General features: G+C 37.6%; 1 protein-coding gene and 1 pseudogene across 3 annotated transcripts in view; one reads left to right on the forward strand and one right to left on the reverse strand.

The window, feature by feature from the left end:
* Positions 1-19141, reverse strand: part of MSMB (microseminoprotein beta) — a 74620-nt gene that overhangs the window by 30426 nt on the left and 25053 nt on the right. The window lies entirely within an intron of this gene.
* On the forward strand, positions 9771-9889 carry LOC120609797 (uncharacterized; annotated as a pseudogene).

Genomic DNA, 19141 nt, shown 5'->3' on the forward strand with positions numbered 1-19141 from the left:
CCCTTCCCACATACCTTGCCCTATGTATATCTTCCATCTGGCTATTCCTGAATCATATCCTTTTATAATAAACCCATAATCTAGTAAATAAAATGTTCTCCTGAGTTCTAGGAGCCTCTCTAGCAAATTAATCGACCCCGAGGAGAAGGTGATGGAGACCTCCAATTTACACCTGTTAGAAGCACAGGTAACAACCCAGACTTGCCACTGACATTTGATTTGGGGGAGGGAGCAGTCTTGAGAAATTGAGCCCTTAATTTGTGATATTTAATGCTATCTCTAAGTAGATAATGTCGGAATTGAGTTAAACTATAGGACACTTAGCTGGAATCTGGAGAATCAGAGAATTGCTCAGTGAGTGGAACGCCCCACCCCAAACACACTCACATTTGGTGACCAAAAGAAAAATGAAAAGTCTGAGGGCTCCTTCAGCCCTGGATAGAATATGTTAAGGAAGGATATAGTTCTAATTTTACTAAAAGTTTTTTTTATTAAAAATAGATTTTGTACTTTTTCACATCTTATTTTTTTGGCAGTTATAGAGATGATTATATGGTTTTTCTCTGAGACTTTTATTTCTTTTTTTTTAATCCTCTTCACCCATTTCACAAGCTTCCACTCCTACCTCCTCTCTCCAACTTCTAGCTACCATTCATCTATTTTCTCTATTAGTTTTGTTTTGTTTATATTCCACATAAAGTGAGGTAATACGATATTTGTCTTTGTCTGACATATTTCACTTAGCATAATGTCCTCATGTTCCATCCATGCTGTTGCAAATGGCAAGATTTCATTTTTTTAATGACTGATAATATTCCATTATATATATATATATATATCTCCACATTTTTTTCATTCATCCACTGATGGACACTTAGGTTGTTTCCATATCTTGGCTATTGTAAATAATGCTTCAATGAACAGAGGGAGGCATATATCTTTATGAATTACTGTTTTCATTTTCTTCAGATAAATACCCAGAAGTAGGATTACTGGATAACCAATAGTTCTATTTTTAAGTTTTTGAAGAACCTCCATAATGCTTTCCATAGTGGCTGCACCAATTTATGTTCCCATCAACAGTGCACAAGGGTTCCCATTTCTCTATATGTTCACTAACAGTAACACTCATTTCTTGTCTTTTTGTTAATAGCCAATCTAACAGGTGTGAGGTGATACTGCAGGTTTGATTTGCATTTCACTGATGATTAGTGATGTTGAGCATCTTTTCATGTACCTGTTGGCCATCTGTATATATGAGAATCAGATATAGCCTTTTTAAAATCAGATTATTTGTTTATTTGATTGTTTGCTCTTGAGATGTATGAGTTCTTTCTGTATTTGGATTATATAATTGGGCTCTCAGAGAATTATATAATTTGACCTGTTTGGAGGCTCCTGAAAACTTACATAGGGCTCATCTTTATTTTTCTCACTCAGAGCTTATTCACTGTGAAAAAGTCTTCCTGGGGTATTGCATAAAAAATTAGTAATGACTGTTTAATATTGCAGTTACCTGAAATAGGGATAATAGCTGTGGCAAAGAAGAAGCTGACCAAAAACTTAAAAGGAGGAATTTCGGAATGAAATGTTCATAGAGGATTTTGAAAAGCTCCAACATATTCCTGGGTTGCTAGAGGCCATGTGCATGTGCAAGGTAGTGCCCAGGAAATGCCTGAGAAAGTCCTACTCTCTCACTCTTGGTTAATGTTGAGGCTCTGTGTAAATAGGAAGTGAAGGCTAAGGCTGAGTTATAAACTGACAGAGCATTTAAAGTGTGCCATAACATAGACCAAGGCCTATTGGCAAAGGCTGGGAGACTTATTGGTTCCACACATTTAAGGAATCTCTGTGCAATCATTGGCTGACCACTAAACTAAGTGAGGAAAAACTTCAGTGACCACACATGACAAAGAAAACAGACTTTACAGAAGTAGTACAGGAAAGTCACTAAACAAATAACATCTACGAGAAACATTAATTAAAATAAATCCTGGGTGGTAAATATCTGATTCACAGAACTGCCCAATTATGTTATTTAAGTGTCTAGTTCTCAGTAAGAAATGATGAGATATGTAAGGAAATGGGATAGTATGCTGCATACATAGGAAAAAAGAGAAGTCAGTAGAAACTATCCCCAAAGAAGCTGAGACATTGGATTTATTAGAGAAAGACTTTAAAAGAGCTATTATAAACATAGTCAAGAAACTCAAAGGTGATCCTAAAAATGTATAAAGAGCTAAAAAAAAAACCAGAGAACAATGTCTCACCAAATATAGAATATCACTAAAGATAATGAAATATTAATATAATATTAATATAAACCTAAATAGAAATTCTGAAGTATTCAGAAATTCTGAAATATTCACTAGGAAGACTCAATATCACATATGAGCTGACAGAAAACAGAATCAGTGAAGTTGAAGATAAATAAATTGAAATTATCTAGTTTGAGGAACAGAAAGAAAAAAGACTGAAAAAAAATGAATGGAGCCTAGAGAACTATGTAACACTACCAAGAATACCAACATATGCATACTGAGAGTCCAAAAAGGAAAGGAGAGAGAGGGAAACAGAAACAATGGTTAAAGAAATAATACCCGAAAATATCCCAAATTTAACAAAAAAACATTAATCTAAACATCCAAGCTCAGGGAATTCCAAATAAAATAACTTCAATAAGACACACATGTAGCCATATTATAACCAAACTGTTGAAAAGCAAAGACAAAGAAAGAATCTTGAAAGCAGCAAGAGACAAGTGATGAAGTGATTCATCTTACTGAAGGATAGTATTAAAAGTTGAGAATTCTGGTTTCTGATTCAATATATAAAGAGCTTAAAAGTCATCACTCTTGTCCCCACAAGAAAAAAGCCAAATGAACTAAAAATCAACAACTGTTATATTCATCATGAAATGAGGTCACAGAACACACTATTGCTTCAAAAACTGAAGAGACAGACAACATACAGAGACTCGCAACTAACTGGGAGCAACAGCAGTAGCAGCAGCCCTCAGCTGGAGCCAATATGGACAGGAACACTTTAAACAATAATTGATAAATTGATGAAGGCTCAGTGTAGACCAGCCTGAGAGTTAAAAACTCCAAGGGGACCCAGTCTTGGGGAAGCCCCCACACTTTTGAAGAGTTTTATCCCCAGAAGCCCCACCAAATTCTCAATGTGAAAATTAGAGAAAAAAATCCCCTCTCCTTATGGAAGAGGGAGAGAAAAGGTAACTATTTTCAAATAAGCCCAGGACTCTGTTTTCTTTAATAAGGCATGCTCTTAAGGAAAACTATTTTACCAGAGCCTAACCATCTAGAGAGGAAATGTCCAACTCAGGCTCACTGAAAGACTGAAACCTAATCATAAGATTACGAATGCTTCCCTTCCTCCCATACTTTTTACCACCACATCAGTAGGGATCTTATATAATAACAGAGGTGACAGCTGAAAGAATTGCATGCCTCAGACCCTATTAAGAAGCCTTTAGGAAAACTTGAAGACAACAGAAAAGACGAGCATAAATAATATAAGAAAGAAGCATGAGAACAACACGAATTGATTAAATATTAAAAGAAGTTATATTCAAAGCCTGCTACAAGCTGCTAGACACAGGAACCTGGCTGATCAGCATACAGCCAGACCATGGGGGACCTACAGGAAGATTCCTGCTGAGATTATTTACAACTACTTCCCTGTGCCTTTAACACAGAATACACATACCCTGAAAGGAAAGCATATAAACCCAATTCCTCAAATACTTGGGATCTTATTCTCTTTGAGAGGAGACCACATCTCTGTCTGCGGAATGTTATTCCTTCTCTAATAAACTTTCCTTTTGTCTCTAACTCTGATTTGCGCCTGAATTCTTTGCTGCATGGAGTCAAGGGCCCTCTCTTGGCCAGCGTGGGGCTGGAGTTCCAACTTGGAGGAATTTGCCCTGTCCTGCACCGCAAGGACAGTGAAGGAAATTTTAGCTTCTGACACCTATAGCTACAGCAAACAGTAAACATAGCTTCACTCCTAGCCAGATAAACATTAAATCTCATGCTAAAGCCTTACCTACCCTGGTTCCTTTTATTAGTATGTCATGTTTTCAACAAAAAATTACAAGGCATGTGTCGGAAGCCAGCCGACCAAGTCAAACCGGGTACCTGAATGGGGGAGCGGGGACTGAGAAAAAAGAGAAGACAGACAGGGTGCAGGAGGGAGAGCAGATCTCACAACTGCCTCTCCGAGTTTAATTCTTAACCTCCTTTTAAACACAATCTGTTTCTATTTGCATTCCAAAACAACACAAAAGTAACATCCTGAAGATCCAGGTGCAATTGACACTTCCTTTGACACGCCCTTTGACACGCCCTTCGACACTCCCTTAGGCTATACTTAATCTTCTTCCTGAAATTCAACAGAACCAGCCTTTTCTTTTTTATGCAAGCAGGCCTCCTGAGATAAACCATGCACTCTTTTGAATTTGGGGAGCTTTGGCTCCCTACAATTCCCCCTTTTTTACTTTATAGTAGACTGTGCCTGTCTTAGGTGGCTTCCTGCGAAACATGGAGCTTACCCGTCATTGGAACATGTATTCCATCATACATGCCCTGTCTTAGGTTGTCCAGTTTCCAAGAAGTCCTTACCCGTCTTTGACTACCAGCCACTATATTGGGGTATTTTTATTTCTTAACTTTATTGCATGTATCTCGGAACCAACATCTCGCACTGCTTGTATTATGCATTTCACAAGATGAAACAGGCTAGAACGATAACAAATCCTAATAAATGAGTAAATGGTCCCCAAGTAGGGACTAAACCTTTTAAACCCTTTATAAATTCTTACACTGTTTGACCAGTATTTTTTTGTAGTTCGGGAGCTTCTTTTAAGGCTACAAGAATACCTGCCACAACAACAGCCACAGCCCTTATAGATCTTCCTAAGGCCGTGTTAATTTTTTGTAAAACCTGTAACCCATATTCATCAAACCAAGGGCCTGTAAGGTTAACAGGAACCATTATAAATGGTGGTTATCTAAGCACAAGAACAGAAGTGTTAACAGGAGTAACACAATTAGACAGCTGACAATTATTAACACAAGTCCGGCAGCCAGTTTCCAAATATGAGTCTGCCAAGCGCCAGAGCTTGTTTTCCAGAGTCCAGCAGATAAAGCAGTCTCAGTGTTATAAGGCCGAGAGAAGTCCCAAACAGTTTCATTAAATCCTGTTACTGGATACAAAGTGACATTCTCTTGATGACAACAATGCCACCATACTGAATCTTTTTGCAGATGCCTCTTCGAGTGACAAAGTTCAAACGGAATTGTATCATTGTTGCTTACAGCTTCGCCATCAGGAGCCCCAAGCATAACAGCTCCTTTCTTATGCTAAGGCTGCTCCGTGATAGTCAAACACCCAGGTTGGGAAGTAGAATTGAATAGAAAACAAATAGGTAGTCCTATTGCTGATCCGGAAAAATTAAAATTATCATATACATATCGCTGTTCCATGGCTAATGGCAATCCTAAAAGTTTAGAGTTATTAGAAAAAACCTGGATCTGTGGCCCAGACCAAACAGTTGGATGTAGTACCGGAGGATCTGGGATGTAAGCCCAATGCACTGCGGCATATTAATCAGTATTCCCATCAGAAGAATAATCTCGATGTTCATTTTCGGCATGCTGCACTAGTCGTTCAGGCAACCAGCGTGCTCCGTCAGCTCCCTGCGGAAAAACACAAACATGCCCTCGCCCCCATATTAGTACAGGATCTGGTCCATTCCATTGTCCAGTTAACGGATCTTTCCATCTTACAGTGGCATAATTAAAAGTAGTAGTGGGATGCCATAAGCGCTCAGCTGCAGAGTGCCCTTTGGCATCCAAATTTAAAAAATTTAAAATGAATAAGGCATGATTTAAATAATTTTGTGGAGAATAGGGGTATAACTCCCCCTTTTTTATTTTCTCAAGTTGAGTCTTTAGAGAGCCATGGGCACGTTCCACAATGCCTTGACCTTGTGGGTTGTAAGGAATACCAGTTTTATGTTCAATATGTAACTGAGAGCAAAATGTTTTAAAAGCGACACTAGTATAACCAGAGCCATTGTCTGTCTTAAGAATTTGAGGACATCCAATAGCTGCAAAGCAGCGTAAGCAGTGATCAATAACATGTTTAGTGGCTTCACCAGTCAAAGCAGAAGCGAAAATGAATCCAGAAAATGTATCTACAGTAACATGTACATATTTTAATTTACCAAATTCAGGAATGTGGGTTACATCCATCTGCCAAATTTGATTCGGTATCAAACCACGGGGATTAATACCATAATGAGGAACATGAAAAAACTGAGGGCAAGTGGGACAACTTTTTATAATTTGTCTTGCTGCTTCTCTGGTGAGATGAAATTGCTTTCTTAGATAAGAACTATTTTGATGACGTATAGCATGAGATTGTCGTGCTTGTTCAACATTACTAGCAAGCAGACATAGGTGGGTGGCTGCATCAACAAGTGCATTAGCCTTAGACAAAGGACCATGGAGATTTGTATGAGAATTCTTTTCTGTTGTGCATAGCCAATTGAATTTGCGCCAATAATGAATGCACCTCAGAATTGTGGGTAACAATATAAGGTACAGTCTCCAATATAATTAAAGCTTTAGCAATGTATTGACTATCAGTATATAGGTTAAGGGGTTGTTGAGCGAATATTTGAAAAATTGCAGCAACTGCCTGCAATTCTACAATCTGAGCAGATGCAGGGGATGTTTGTATGACAATAGGATTTTGGTTGTCAACAGCATACATGGCTTTTCCATTAGAGGAACCATCAGTAAATATATTAAGAGCATTCTGTATCGGGGTGGTCTTAATTACACGAGGAAAGATAAATGACTGCATATTAGCAAACTGTAAAAGTTTGTTCATCAGTAAAAATGGAGTTGAAAGGAGGGGGAGGCATCGGAGGAGCAGAAGGCACAACCCCAGCAGCCTCAGATTCGTCATACTCATGAACACTTTCTGTTTTAAGTACAGGTGACATTTGTTCTTTAATCTGATCTCTTTCATGCCTAGGGTCTAAAGAATCTCTAATCAAAGTCCAAAGCCCAAAAGTATCTGCCGGAACCTTAGTAGGTCCGTGGTCATCATAGTAATCCCGTAACTTTTTACCCACTCTTAACCATGTCTCTAAATCAATTGTCCCTTCCTCAGGGAACCAGGGACAAACTTCTTCTATAAATTGCAAAAACTTCATTAACTGTTGCTGAGCTACTTTAGCTCCTCTAACTCTAAGCATATTCTTAAGCATATGTACAAATAGCAGTCGACTATTTCCTTGGCCCATTATATTTTCTCTTACAGTTTCTATATTTACAAAAACTCCTGCGTACTCACCTTCACCGCCCACGGCTTCTTTGGCCAATCTCGAGTGCACTCTTCTTGCGGTGGGTCCTTGCTTTTTCCCCCCGTTTTCAGGTCCCTGTTCGGGCGCCACTCTGTCGGAAGCCAGCCGACCAAGTCAAACCGGGTACCTGAATGGGGGAGCGGGGACTGAGAAAAAAGAGAAGACAGACAGGGTGCAGGAGGGAGAGCAGATCTCACACTGCCTCCCCGAGTTTAATTCTTAACCTCCTTTTAAACACAATCTGTTTCTATTTGCATTCCAAAACAACACAAAAGTAACATCCTGAAGATCCAGGTGCAATTGACACTTCCTTTGACACGCCCTTCGACACTCCCTTAGGCTATACTTAATCTTCTTCCTGAAATTCAACAGAACCAGCCTTTTCTTTTTTATGCAAGCAGGCCTCCTGAGATAAACCATGCACTCTTTTGAATTTGGGGAGCTTTGGCTCCCTACAGGCATGTTAAAGCAAAAAACACAGTCTGAAGAAACAAAGCAAGCATCAGAACCAGCCCCATATATGGCAGAGATTTTGGAATTATCAGACTGGAATCTAAAATAACAATGACAAATATGCTATGGGCTCTAATGGAAAAAATAGACAACATGGAAGAACAGATGAATAATATAAACATGGAGATGGAAGTTCTAAAAAAGAATAAAAAATATGAGAAATCAAAAATACAAATGGAAATGAAGAATGCCTTTAATGGGCTCATTAATAGCCTGGACGCAGATAAGGAAAGAATCTCTGAGCTTCAAGATATGTCAATATAAACCTCCAAAATTAATATGCAAAAAGAAAATGTAACACAAAATGGAACAGAATTCTCAAAAACTGTGAGACAACTGCAAAAAGAATAACATATGCTTAATAAGGCTACCAGAAGGAGAAGAAAGAAATGAACAAAGGATATATTTGAAATAACAATGGTTAATAATTTACCAAAATTAATAGCACATATCAAACCAAGGATCTGAGAATCTCAGAGAACACCAAGTATGATAAACATCAAAACATCTACAGCTAGGCATATTATATTCGAATTTCAGAAAATCTAAGACAAAGAGAAAATCTTGAAAAAGCTGGGAGGTGGGTCGTCTTACCTATAAAGGAAAAGGATAAGAATTACATTGGACTTCTCTTCAGAAACCAGAACAGCAAGAAAAGAGTGAAGAGAAATATTTAAAATGTTAAAACAAACAAACAAATAAAGAACCTGGAATTCTGCAGCCAGTGAAAATATCCTTCAAAATTAAAGGGCAGATGAAGACTTTCTCAAACAAACAACAATTGAGAGAATTTATTACCAGTAGACCTGCCTTTTAAGAAATGTTAGTTCTTCAGAGAGAAGGAAAATACTATAGGTTAGAAACTTGAATCTAACCAAAGAAAGAAAAGTAGAATAAAATCCTGTATTTTTCCTATTCTTAATTGATCTAACAGATAATAATTTGTTCAAAATAATAATGGCAATCATGTGTTCTATGGTTATAGCTTATAGAGAAGAGAAACGAATGATACGATATTATAAGGGGTAGGAAGGAGATTGTGGGAAATACTTTGCTATAAGGCACTTGTGCTCCCCATGAAGCAGTATAACATTTGGAAAGGGACTTGGATTAGTTGTAAACATATATTGAAAACTCTAGGACAACACTAAAAAACATTAGAATTGGTAAACAAGTTTATCTTGCATTATTCATTATCTATATACAGTAGCAATGAACAAATTGAAAATAAAATTACGATAGCATCAAAAAGAATAAAGTACTTAGGATAAATTATCAAAAAGTGTAAAACAGCTGTAAAAATTCAATAACTCAAAAAAAAGCAAATTACTTGAACAGACATTTCAAAGAAGACATGAAAATGGTCAATAAACACATGAAAAGATGATCAATGTCAGTAGTCATTAAAGAAATGCAAATCAGAATCACAAAAGATACCACTTCTCACCCACTCAGATGGCTAAATCAAAATTATGGAGAATAATAAGTGTTGGTAAAAAAATTTGGAGAAATTAGAACCTTCATACATTGCTAATAGAAACGTAAAATGGTACGGCCTCTTTGGAAAACAGTTTAGCAGTTCCTCAAAATGTTAAATATAAAGTTATATGACCCAGCAATTTCACTCCTAGTTATATATGCAAAAAAATTGAAAACAGGTACTCAAACACTTTTACACAAATGTTCATAGCGGCGTTATTCGCAATGGTTCTAGGTACTTTCTCTGTGAGCATCTTTGTTGTAGACATCTTTGCCACAAGCATTTTTGTGGCATAACTAATTGGCTATAAGGCAATTCTGTTGTAAAAAAAAGATAAAATTGTGAAAATAAATGAGGAACATTAAAAAGAACATAACAGTCTACGGCCATGCCACCCTGAACAAGCCCGATCTCATCTGATCTCGGAAGGTAAGCAGGGTCGGGCTTGGTCAGAACTTGGATGGGAGACCACTTAGGAAGACCAGGTGCTGTAGGCCTAAAAAATAAGGGATTGTATACTGACAAGGTCTTTGCAATCTGTGAGATCAACCAAGAGTTGCCTCACTTAAAAAAATAAATAAAAAGAACAAGAGGACCTTATTGCGAAATACAAAATATTTAAGTACATTTAAAATGTGTATAGACTTATGGTTATTCTGCACAGATAACTGATTTTATTTTGTGAATTGTATGCACTTGTCTTCATTCTATGGAAATGGTGGGTTTAGCTCTGTACCCTAAAGAGGGCCCTTGGCCTCTCTTTCTCCTCTCCTTGTAGTGTGTTTAAAAATAGGAAACCAACTCTTGAAGCAAACCACTGGTAGAAATGCCCACTAGTTTAAGACTACCATCACCACATCTACTTGTCACTGTATAGACCATTAGAGGACTAGCTGAGATTTATCTATAATATAAAAATGAGAGTAACTGTGAGAATTTCATCAATGGAGAAATGAAACCAAATTGACAACTAGCTTAAATACATTAGTCTGCTGAACATGGTTGATTTGTCAACAGAGAAATGAAACCGAAAAAACACCCCTAATTGTAAGCCAGTTATTTTATCTTTTTCATGGCAGTTGATTGATTTATCAATGAAGAAATGCAATAAACCAACCAACCAACCAACCACATGAACAAACAAAAAACTGTCAACCAGTTATTTTATCTTTCATTCAGAAAAATTGCCTTACAGCTAGTTAGTTATGCAGTGAAAATGCAGCAAAAAGTGATGGCAAAAGTACCGGACACAATTTATAATAGCTAAAATGTAGAAACAACCCAATGTCCATCAACTGTTGAATGGATAAAAAATGATGTGGGATATCCATTAAATTAAATATAATTAGTCATAAAAAGGAATGAAGTACTGATCAATATAACAAGACTTAAGCTTTGAAACATTGTATTAAATGAAAGAAGGCAATAACAAAAGGCCATGTGTGTATAATTTCATCTATATGAAATATTTAGAGTAAGGAAATTCATAGAGAGAAAGTAGATTAGTGGTTGCTAGGAGATGGGAGAATGGAAAACTGAGGAGTTATAGCTAAAGGGTATGGTGTTGTTTTTGAGGTCTTCAAAATTGATCGTGGTGATACTTGGACAACTCTGTGACTATACTAAAAACCAGTAAATTGTACAGTTTAAGATGGTGCATTTCGTGATATTTGAATTATCCCAATAAAGTTTTTTAAATTAAGAATTCGTTCTACCAAGGAATAAATAGATAACTTGGGTAAATGGAAAGGTATATTCTGCTCTTGAATGGGAACATTCAAAATCATAAAGATGTCAATTCTTCCTAAGTTAATCTATAAATATCTTTTAAAACGCCTACAGTATATTTTTGGTATAGGCAAGCTGATTCTAATGTACATGAGGGAAAATAAAACAAGCAACAGTAGCCCAAATAATTCTAAAAAAGAGCAAGAAGAGACTTACCAGTCATCAAAAGCAAATATAAAATAATTAGACATTTGGAAAAGTGAAGTTGAAATGGAATGCATACTAAATTGAGAAGTAGTCTTGCTCTTTTACTGGCCAAATGGGCCAGATTTTTGGGTTCCTAGATGTTTTAATCACCCAAGAGTAATTTTTTTATATTGAACCATTGAAATATTTGTCTGTTCCATGTGGTTCAACTTAATATTTGGAGAGACCAAATGAGAGAAAAATTAGAGCAGAGAATCTGAGTCGAAGTATTTTGCCAATGGTCAAAGACAAGGAAACCAAGAATCATACTGCATTTAGGGCCTTAAAACTGGCTCCAAACTCATAGATGCAATTAATGAGTGGTAGCTGATGTAATTAAAATGGAACTGGAGCAGGCTAGGCATAAAGTGAGGAAAGCCCAAAGTAACAGCTGCAGAAGACCCTGGGCTATTTGGGGTTTTCCTTGATTGGCCCAGAGGAATAAAACCCAGAGGGATTTTCCCCTCTGGATGGGAATGGTGGTGATGAAGTACCAAGAAGAACGATGGGTATAGCTTGAAGATGCAGGGTCATGGAAGATTACAGTGATCCATGTGGAAAAGTGGAATTATAGCGATTGTGAAATGTAGCTGTCATCAGGAAATTTACAAGATTTCTTTATTTGAAAGCCAAGCGAATCATTACCAGGAATCCTGACATATAAATGTAATGCATGATCCTTGATTGTATACAGAATTAGGGAAAAAAGCTATGAAGAATGTTATTGGGAAAATTGGGCAATTTTGAAGAAGGACAATATGCTAAGAAATAGTATTGCATTAATATTAAATGGACTGAGTGTGATAATTATATTATGGTTCTGTAAGAGAATATTCTTGTTTTTGGTATTTTGGGGTTAAGTGACAAGGTATTTGCATCAAATTGCTCCCAAAAAAATAGTCACAAAGCAAATGTGGCAAACTATTAACAACCAGTGAATCTAGATAACATATGTTTGCTATTTTACAAAAATAAAACTTGGGAGGAAAAAAATAATATTAGCATGCATTTGGTCTACTAGATTTCTATTTCTTTGTCATATGGGGAAACACACAAAAAAATAGAAATAGGTACATGATATCACTGATGAATGCTTTTAAAAGTAGATGCTAAAATGGAACTGATGCAAGTAATACTAGACCTCCTAAGTGTCAGAAATCTACTCTCACCTGTGAGGCCTTATATTTGTCATTGTTCCCCAATTCTCTAAAGGCTCACATTAAGGTAGGGAGCATTTATAAGCTGTCTGTTTGGTTCCCTTTTCCCTTGTGCCTTGGGACACTGAAGCCTATTTTTTTATTTAGAGCTTAGTTAAATAACTAAAGCTATGGTTATTCATCCTTCCTATGTAGAATGTAAAGTGAGTACTTGTTTTAGTTATAGTCAATGTCAGGAAAAAGACATGTGGATTGAAATAGCATTTTAAAAAACTCACTTGGAGTTTCTAAACACTTGGAGCCACAAGAAACTGTTAGAAAGCTAACTGGCAAGTGACGGAAACCACAAAAAGACAAGTATTCACAAGACAAAGAAAAAGCTAACAAGAAAACAGCAAAGGTTTCCTTTCTGCCTCTCTTGATAACAGTCCCATCTGCTTATTTATGGGACGTGGGCTGTCAAGATGATAAAAAGAGCGTAAGACTGGGAGAGATATTGAGATATGGATGGACATATTCTTACATGAATATTCGCAAATGTTTACACCTATGAGCTGCTCCTACTTCGCCATGAAGTTTCACTTGGCCAGTGAAACTTCCCAAGATTTTGTAACCCAGTATTTTGATATTCTCTTTGATATCGAATACCCTAAAGAGGCAATGGCCACTAATAGTAACTATCAGTTAAAGAGGCAATGGCTGCTAACAGTCACTGGTAACAGTAATTAACAGGGTAATAATAGTTATTGAATGGGGTTTCTGGACCCAATTTCCAACACCAATAAGCAATTTTTGGACACCAGTAGGGTTCAACTCAATTCTAACACTCTACCTGGAGACGGCATCAAATTTCACAGGTTAAAGGTTCAGTCCTACAAGGCTGACCCCGCCACACACACACGTGTGCGCGCGCGCACACACACACACACACACACCTCAGACACCAGCCACCAACCTAGGCCCTTACTTGTGCTTCTGACCAACAAGCTGTAGATTGGAGGTTCCAATGACCCCCTTCTTGAATTCAATTAGTTTGCTAGAACATCTCACAGAACTCAAGAAAAACTGTTTACTCACTAGAGTACCAATTTATTAAAAAGGATATTAGGGAATACAAGTCATCAGCTAGATGAAGAAATATATATGGTGAGGGCCCAAACAAAGAAGATTTTGGGGCCCTGTTCAATGACATAGGAAAGCATTCTGGTTCTCCAACATTGAAGTCACCTCTCCACCCCAACCAAACACCAATGAGCTGCACTCCTGGGTTTTTATGAAGACTTCATTACATAGTCATGATTGACTAAGTCATTGGCCACTAGGGGTTTATTCAACCTTCAACTCTCTTCCTTTTCTCTGGAAATCAGTGAGTGGGGCTGAAAGATCCAATCTTCTAATCACGTGTTTGGTTCTCTTGTCACAAACCTTCCACTCTTTGGTGGGGTCTCAAAATCACCTCAGTAATATAACAAAAGACACATTTGTCATACTCAACACTTAAGAAGTTCCAAGAGGTTTTAGATCTGTGAACCAGGAACTGTGGATGAAGACTAAATATTTTATAACTCATAATATACAGCTACCCTTAATGGAATGTCTGTAATGTGTCAGGATCTGTACCAGGCATTCACATACATTATCTCATGTCAACTTCACCACAGATATATAAATTAAGCATCACTATCCCCATGTTACAGATGGAGAAACAAATTCTCAAAGAGATTAAGTAGCTCACTTAAGAATTATATAGACAGTGAGGGACCAACTGGAATCTTACCAATGAGCTCTACTATCCAGAAGTGAGAAGTATGACCAGCAATATTGTGCACATTCATTCAATCAGAATCATATTGTGATTACATTAGCATACTGTTTTAGAGGGTAAGAATTGCCTGCCAAATATTTTGGATCTTGCTCCTATTTTGTGCAGTGAGTTTAGAGTGAGCAGCACCAGAAAATCACAACTATGTTTTTGTTCCATGCCTTATGCCCCACAGGATACCTGTTCAGCAATGGTTACCAGGAACATTCTCAAATTGGAGTTAGGTTTCCATCAAAGCTGGAGAACAGTTCTTACAGAGGTTGCAGAAATGCCTGCTCTATAGAGTACCATGTTTCCAAGAGAGAGGATGTTCTGAGATATTTCTAGGTGAAATAACTTCTTAATGTTTGTGCAGTTGTGGACAAAAAAAGGGGGCATGTATAAGTTCAGTGATGAAATGTAACCTAACAGGGTAATCTGATCATGAATTCTTAACTGGGCAGGTCATGATGGGTAGTCATGTCTCAGGCATATAACTTCTTTAGTGAAAAGTTTTTAAACAAGCCCTGTCCATTGTTCTTGTGCATCTAGGTTAAAACGCCTTTGAAATGCCTTTTTTTCACACCCTTCAAAAGCTTAGCCACCCTCAAGAGAACACATAATCTTGTTAACTGTCCCATAATCCAATCCTTGCCTTGCTTTCTCCCACCTTCATCTAATCTTTCTTACATTCCCTTCTTAATTCCAAAGTTGTAAAAGAAACTGCAAACTGTTATTCTCTGGAGCATTTGAGATCTTGCTTCTCATCAATGTTATAATTTTGGCTCAAATAAAATCTCATAAAAATTCTCTATAGGTTTGGACATTCTTACGTCAACACAGTTAATGCATTGAAGGGCCAGCCCATGACCACTGAAGAGCACTGGGGCTAAGGACTGAGTCTATAAGCCAAAGACCAGCAGTACCTGCTAACTTAGAATGCCATTACCCAAGTGTCTAGTCTTGGAGAAGTAGAACGCCTGTAAATAAGAAAGTCTTTCTGGGGAAAAGAAAAGTTGTATAAATAAAAAAAAAAGTTGTATAAAGAAAAGCTGTATAAAGAAAAGTTGAGCTCTGTATAAAGAAAAGAAGAGGAATGTACTGAGTCTTATCAAGGATTGAGTTCCCCAAAAGCAACTACTTAGATGGAATTTGAGGTGAATGATATTTATTAGAGTTTAACACCTGTGAAAAGAAAGGGTGAAAGCAAATGGGGCAGAGGAAGAAACTGAATTGTGATGCAGGCCCTGCAAAGCTTCAACCTACCTGGGGGCACCCTGGAACAACTATTACCTATGAATGTTTACTTCAGACTGGAATGGTCAGACCTTTAGACTCTGCTTCACCTGTTGCTGGATGAAGCTGTACCAGAAAGGAAACAGCCTTGAAAGAACCCAAGATCATCTTGAAAGACCAAGGACCCTGAAAGAGCTGACAGTTTGAGGCCATCTACTAACCACACTACCTGTAACTAGGTGGCAAGTTCTTCCATGATGGAGGTGGAGGAGTGGGAGGAAAGGGGGCGGGGAGTGGTGGGATGTAATGAACACAACAATTTCATGTCTACCACAGGCATCAATCCAGGTTCTTTTGAGCTCCCCAAAGCATTGTTTCCTAGGTTAATAACTTTCCTTAAATATTGTAGCAGATGCTATTAATGCCTGTCTCATATGTCATCCCTTCAGCCTATCCTTGAGTTCATTGGTAGCTGTGGACAGTTCTTGTGTAGGCTAGAAGACTCCACTTTTTGCCATTAGGGTCAGTTACCTTTCAATTACAGATACATCTTTTTAAAACACGCATACACACACATCACTTGAAAAAAAATATATTGCCTCTTCAAATGTCAGATTCTGCAAAATTTTGGAGCCAGATTAACACAGTGCTTTGAATTCAAGAAATGAAGTATTATTGAAAGAAACTAAGTCATTAGAAATAGTAATTTGTACTTGAATTTCCCATGAACAAAATTCCATTATCCTGTAGCTATAACATGATTGGATGGTGACATGTAATTGCTGGCATCTTACCAATCTTAACAGCCACTCTATTAGTTTTGGGCTTCTTGGAGTTTCTTATCTGAGTCACAAGTTACCCATGAAATGTACTGGGCAAACAGGATTTGATGAAAGAAGAAGGAAATTCTTTTTATGGATTAAATGTTTATATTTTGGATTTAAATCATGGCATGTCCATATAGGTTCTTTTCTTAATTAATTACTGAAGGTCATATTATCAATGGAATGTTTTCTTTGTAAAGAAAGACCATTTGGTTGGTTTCCTGTCGGAGGGAAGGTTATCCTGGTACTTGCTCAGGCCTGGAAGTGATCCAAATCCAATTTTGACCTTCTTCGTGCCATGCTTGACATGTTAGGCCAGGATCTTCAACTATAAACTAGGCAAAGCAAAGTGACATATATGATTAATTTCATGTCTTTTCCCATAGAGATTCTAAACAAAACTTAAACAAAGGTCACAATGAAGCTAATTAAATAGAAATGGCAAATCAAAATAAGGAAAGAAGACAGAATTCATGGAAGTGAAAGGGGCATAACTACAATCAGAACTTGGGCAGGAGGTTCCTGGTTTCCAAGGAGGTAAAAATAACAAAGCAAGTTACATAGTTCTCCTCAGAAAGAGAGAAGCAATCCAGATTCTTAACAGAGATACATATCCCTCCTACTAGATTTCTAGAATGTTAAAATAACAAAATTAATTTTTTCTTTTTTAAAATTTATTTATTTTAATTAGTTTCAAGTATCTAGTGCATTGGTTAGACATCTATATCATTCATAAAATGATCTCCCCAATTGCTCCCTCCCTCCCTTGACCTTCCAAAGTATTAATGCTAACTACATTCCCTATGCTATGCTCCCCATCCATGTGACCATCCATCAGCTACTAATTTGTACTTCTTTAACCCTTCGCTCCATTCTCCCAGCCCCCTAAACCCCACCCCCCTCTCTCCGTCACCAAATTGTCCACTATATTTGTGAGTATGTTTTTGATTAGTTTGTTCTTTTTATTCCTTAGATTCTGCATATAAGTGTTTATAGTGTTTATCTTTCTCTGTCTGACTTAAATACCTTCTAGGTCCATCAAAGCAATATCTTTTTTCCACCCCCTTCCTTTTCATATGTAGGGATCTTGTTTTCTTATCTTTTCAGCCACTCTATCTTTTGGTTGGAACACTTAATTCTTTTCCATTTAAGGTACTTATTATTAGGAATGTAGTTGTTACCATTCTTTATTCCTGTTTTTGATACATGCTTTTTCCTCTTAAAGAAGTCCCTTCAACATTTCCTGTAATACTGGCTTGGTGGTGATAAATTCTTTTAGCTTATTTTTGTCTGGGAAGCTCTTTATCTGTCCTTCAATTCTAAATGATAGTTTTGCTGGATAAATTATTCTTGGCTGTAAATCCTGGGTCTTCATCCTGTCAAATATTTTGTACCAAGCCCTTCTGTCCTGTAGAGTTTCTTTTGAGAAATCAGTCTTATGGACGTTTCCTTATAATTAACTGTTTTTTCTCTTGCTGTTTTTAATATTCTTTCTTTGTATTTAACTTTTGACATTTGAATTATGATGTGTCTTGGTGTAGGCCTCTTTGGATCCCTGATATTTGGAATTCTCTGAGCTTCCTGGGGTTTTATGTCCATTTCCTTTACCAGATTAGGGAAGTTTTCCATCATTATTTCTTCAAATAGCCGTTCGACATCTTGATTTTCTTCAATTACACTGATCAGACGAATATTTGGACCCTTAATAGTGCCTCATATTCTCGTTAAGTTATTTTTAAAGTCTTGGCATCTTATCTCTTGCCATTCTGATTGCGTGTCCTCAGCTTTCCCATCTTCTAGATAAGGCATTTGATCCTCTTCTTTACTCACTTTGTTTATTCTTTTGTTTATTCCATTTAATATACTTCTCATCTCAGATAATGTGTTCTTCATTTCAGACTGGTTCCCTTTTATAATTTCCATTTCCATTTTTATGTTTTTATCTCTTTGTTGAAATTCTCTACACTTCCCAAAAGTTCATTGAACTCTGCATCTGTTAGATTACTTGACTCCATTATATCTGGATTTCTGTTCCGTTCTCTCACATGGCTTCTGCTTCTTTGTCTTCCCATTTTGGCTGTCTTTCCATGTCTGTTTCTGTGTACTAAGCAAAGCTCCTAAGTCTCCTGGTCTCATTAATGTAGATTTGTGAAGTAGGTGTCCAGTGGCACAGTCCTGAGAAGGGTTCAGCTGCAGGCCAAATTTAGCCTAAACCTCTACCCCTCCAGGGCCACCTGTTAAGATTCAGCAAGCAATCCACAGACGCTGTGCTTATAGTTGCCTCAAAAAGCCACCCAGAAACTGAGGCCAGCTGCCTCCAGTGTGTGTCTAGGCGCTGCTCAGCAAGGAGCACCTGACTCCCTGAGGATACACCTGACTGTGGCTTGGGTGGGTCCATGATTTGGGGTAGGTGGGGTTTCAGGGAATCCTCTGGGTGGAGTGACCTCTGTTATCCAGTTTAATGACATGACGGCTATGGCGGTCTGTGTCTGGCACACTGATAGTGGGGTGGGGTCAACAGGGCACAATGAATACCGCTGGCACTTCTGTACCAAGCAAATCTCACCTCGGTCCTCACTTGGACAATGTCTCCCTGTAAGTCCCTGGTGCCCCCTGTGCGCAGCGGAATCAGCACTGGTGCTCAGAGCAAGCAGGTCTGTCACCAATCATGGAGGCGGCCCCTTTAAGAGGCTTCTGCCAATTTAAATCATTTCTTCAATTAGGAAGGAAGGAAGGAAGGAAGGAAGGAAGGAAGGA

This window comes from Pteropus medius, unplaced genomic scaffold, assembly GCF_902729225.1.
Source record: "Pteropus medius unplaced genomic scaffold, Ma_sr-lr_union100, whole genome shotgun sequence".
Lineage (NCBI taxonomy): Eukaryota > Metazoa > Chordata > Mammalia > Chiroptera > Pteropodidae > Pteropus > Pteropus medius.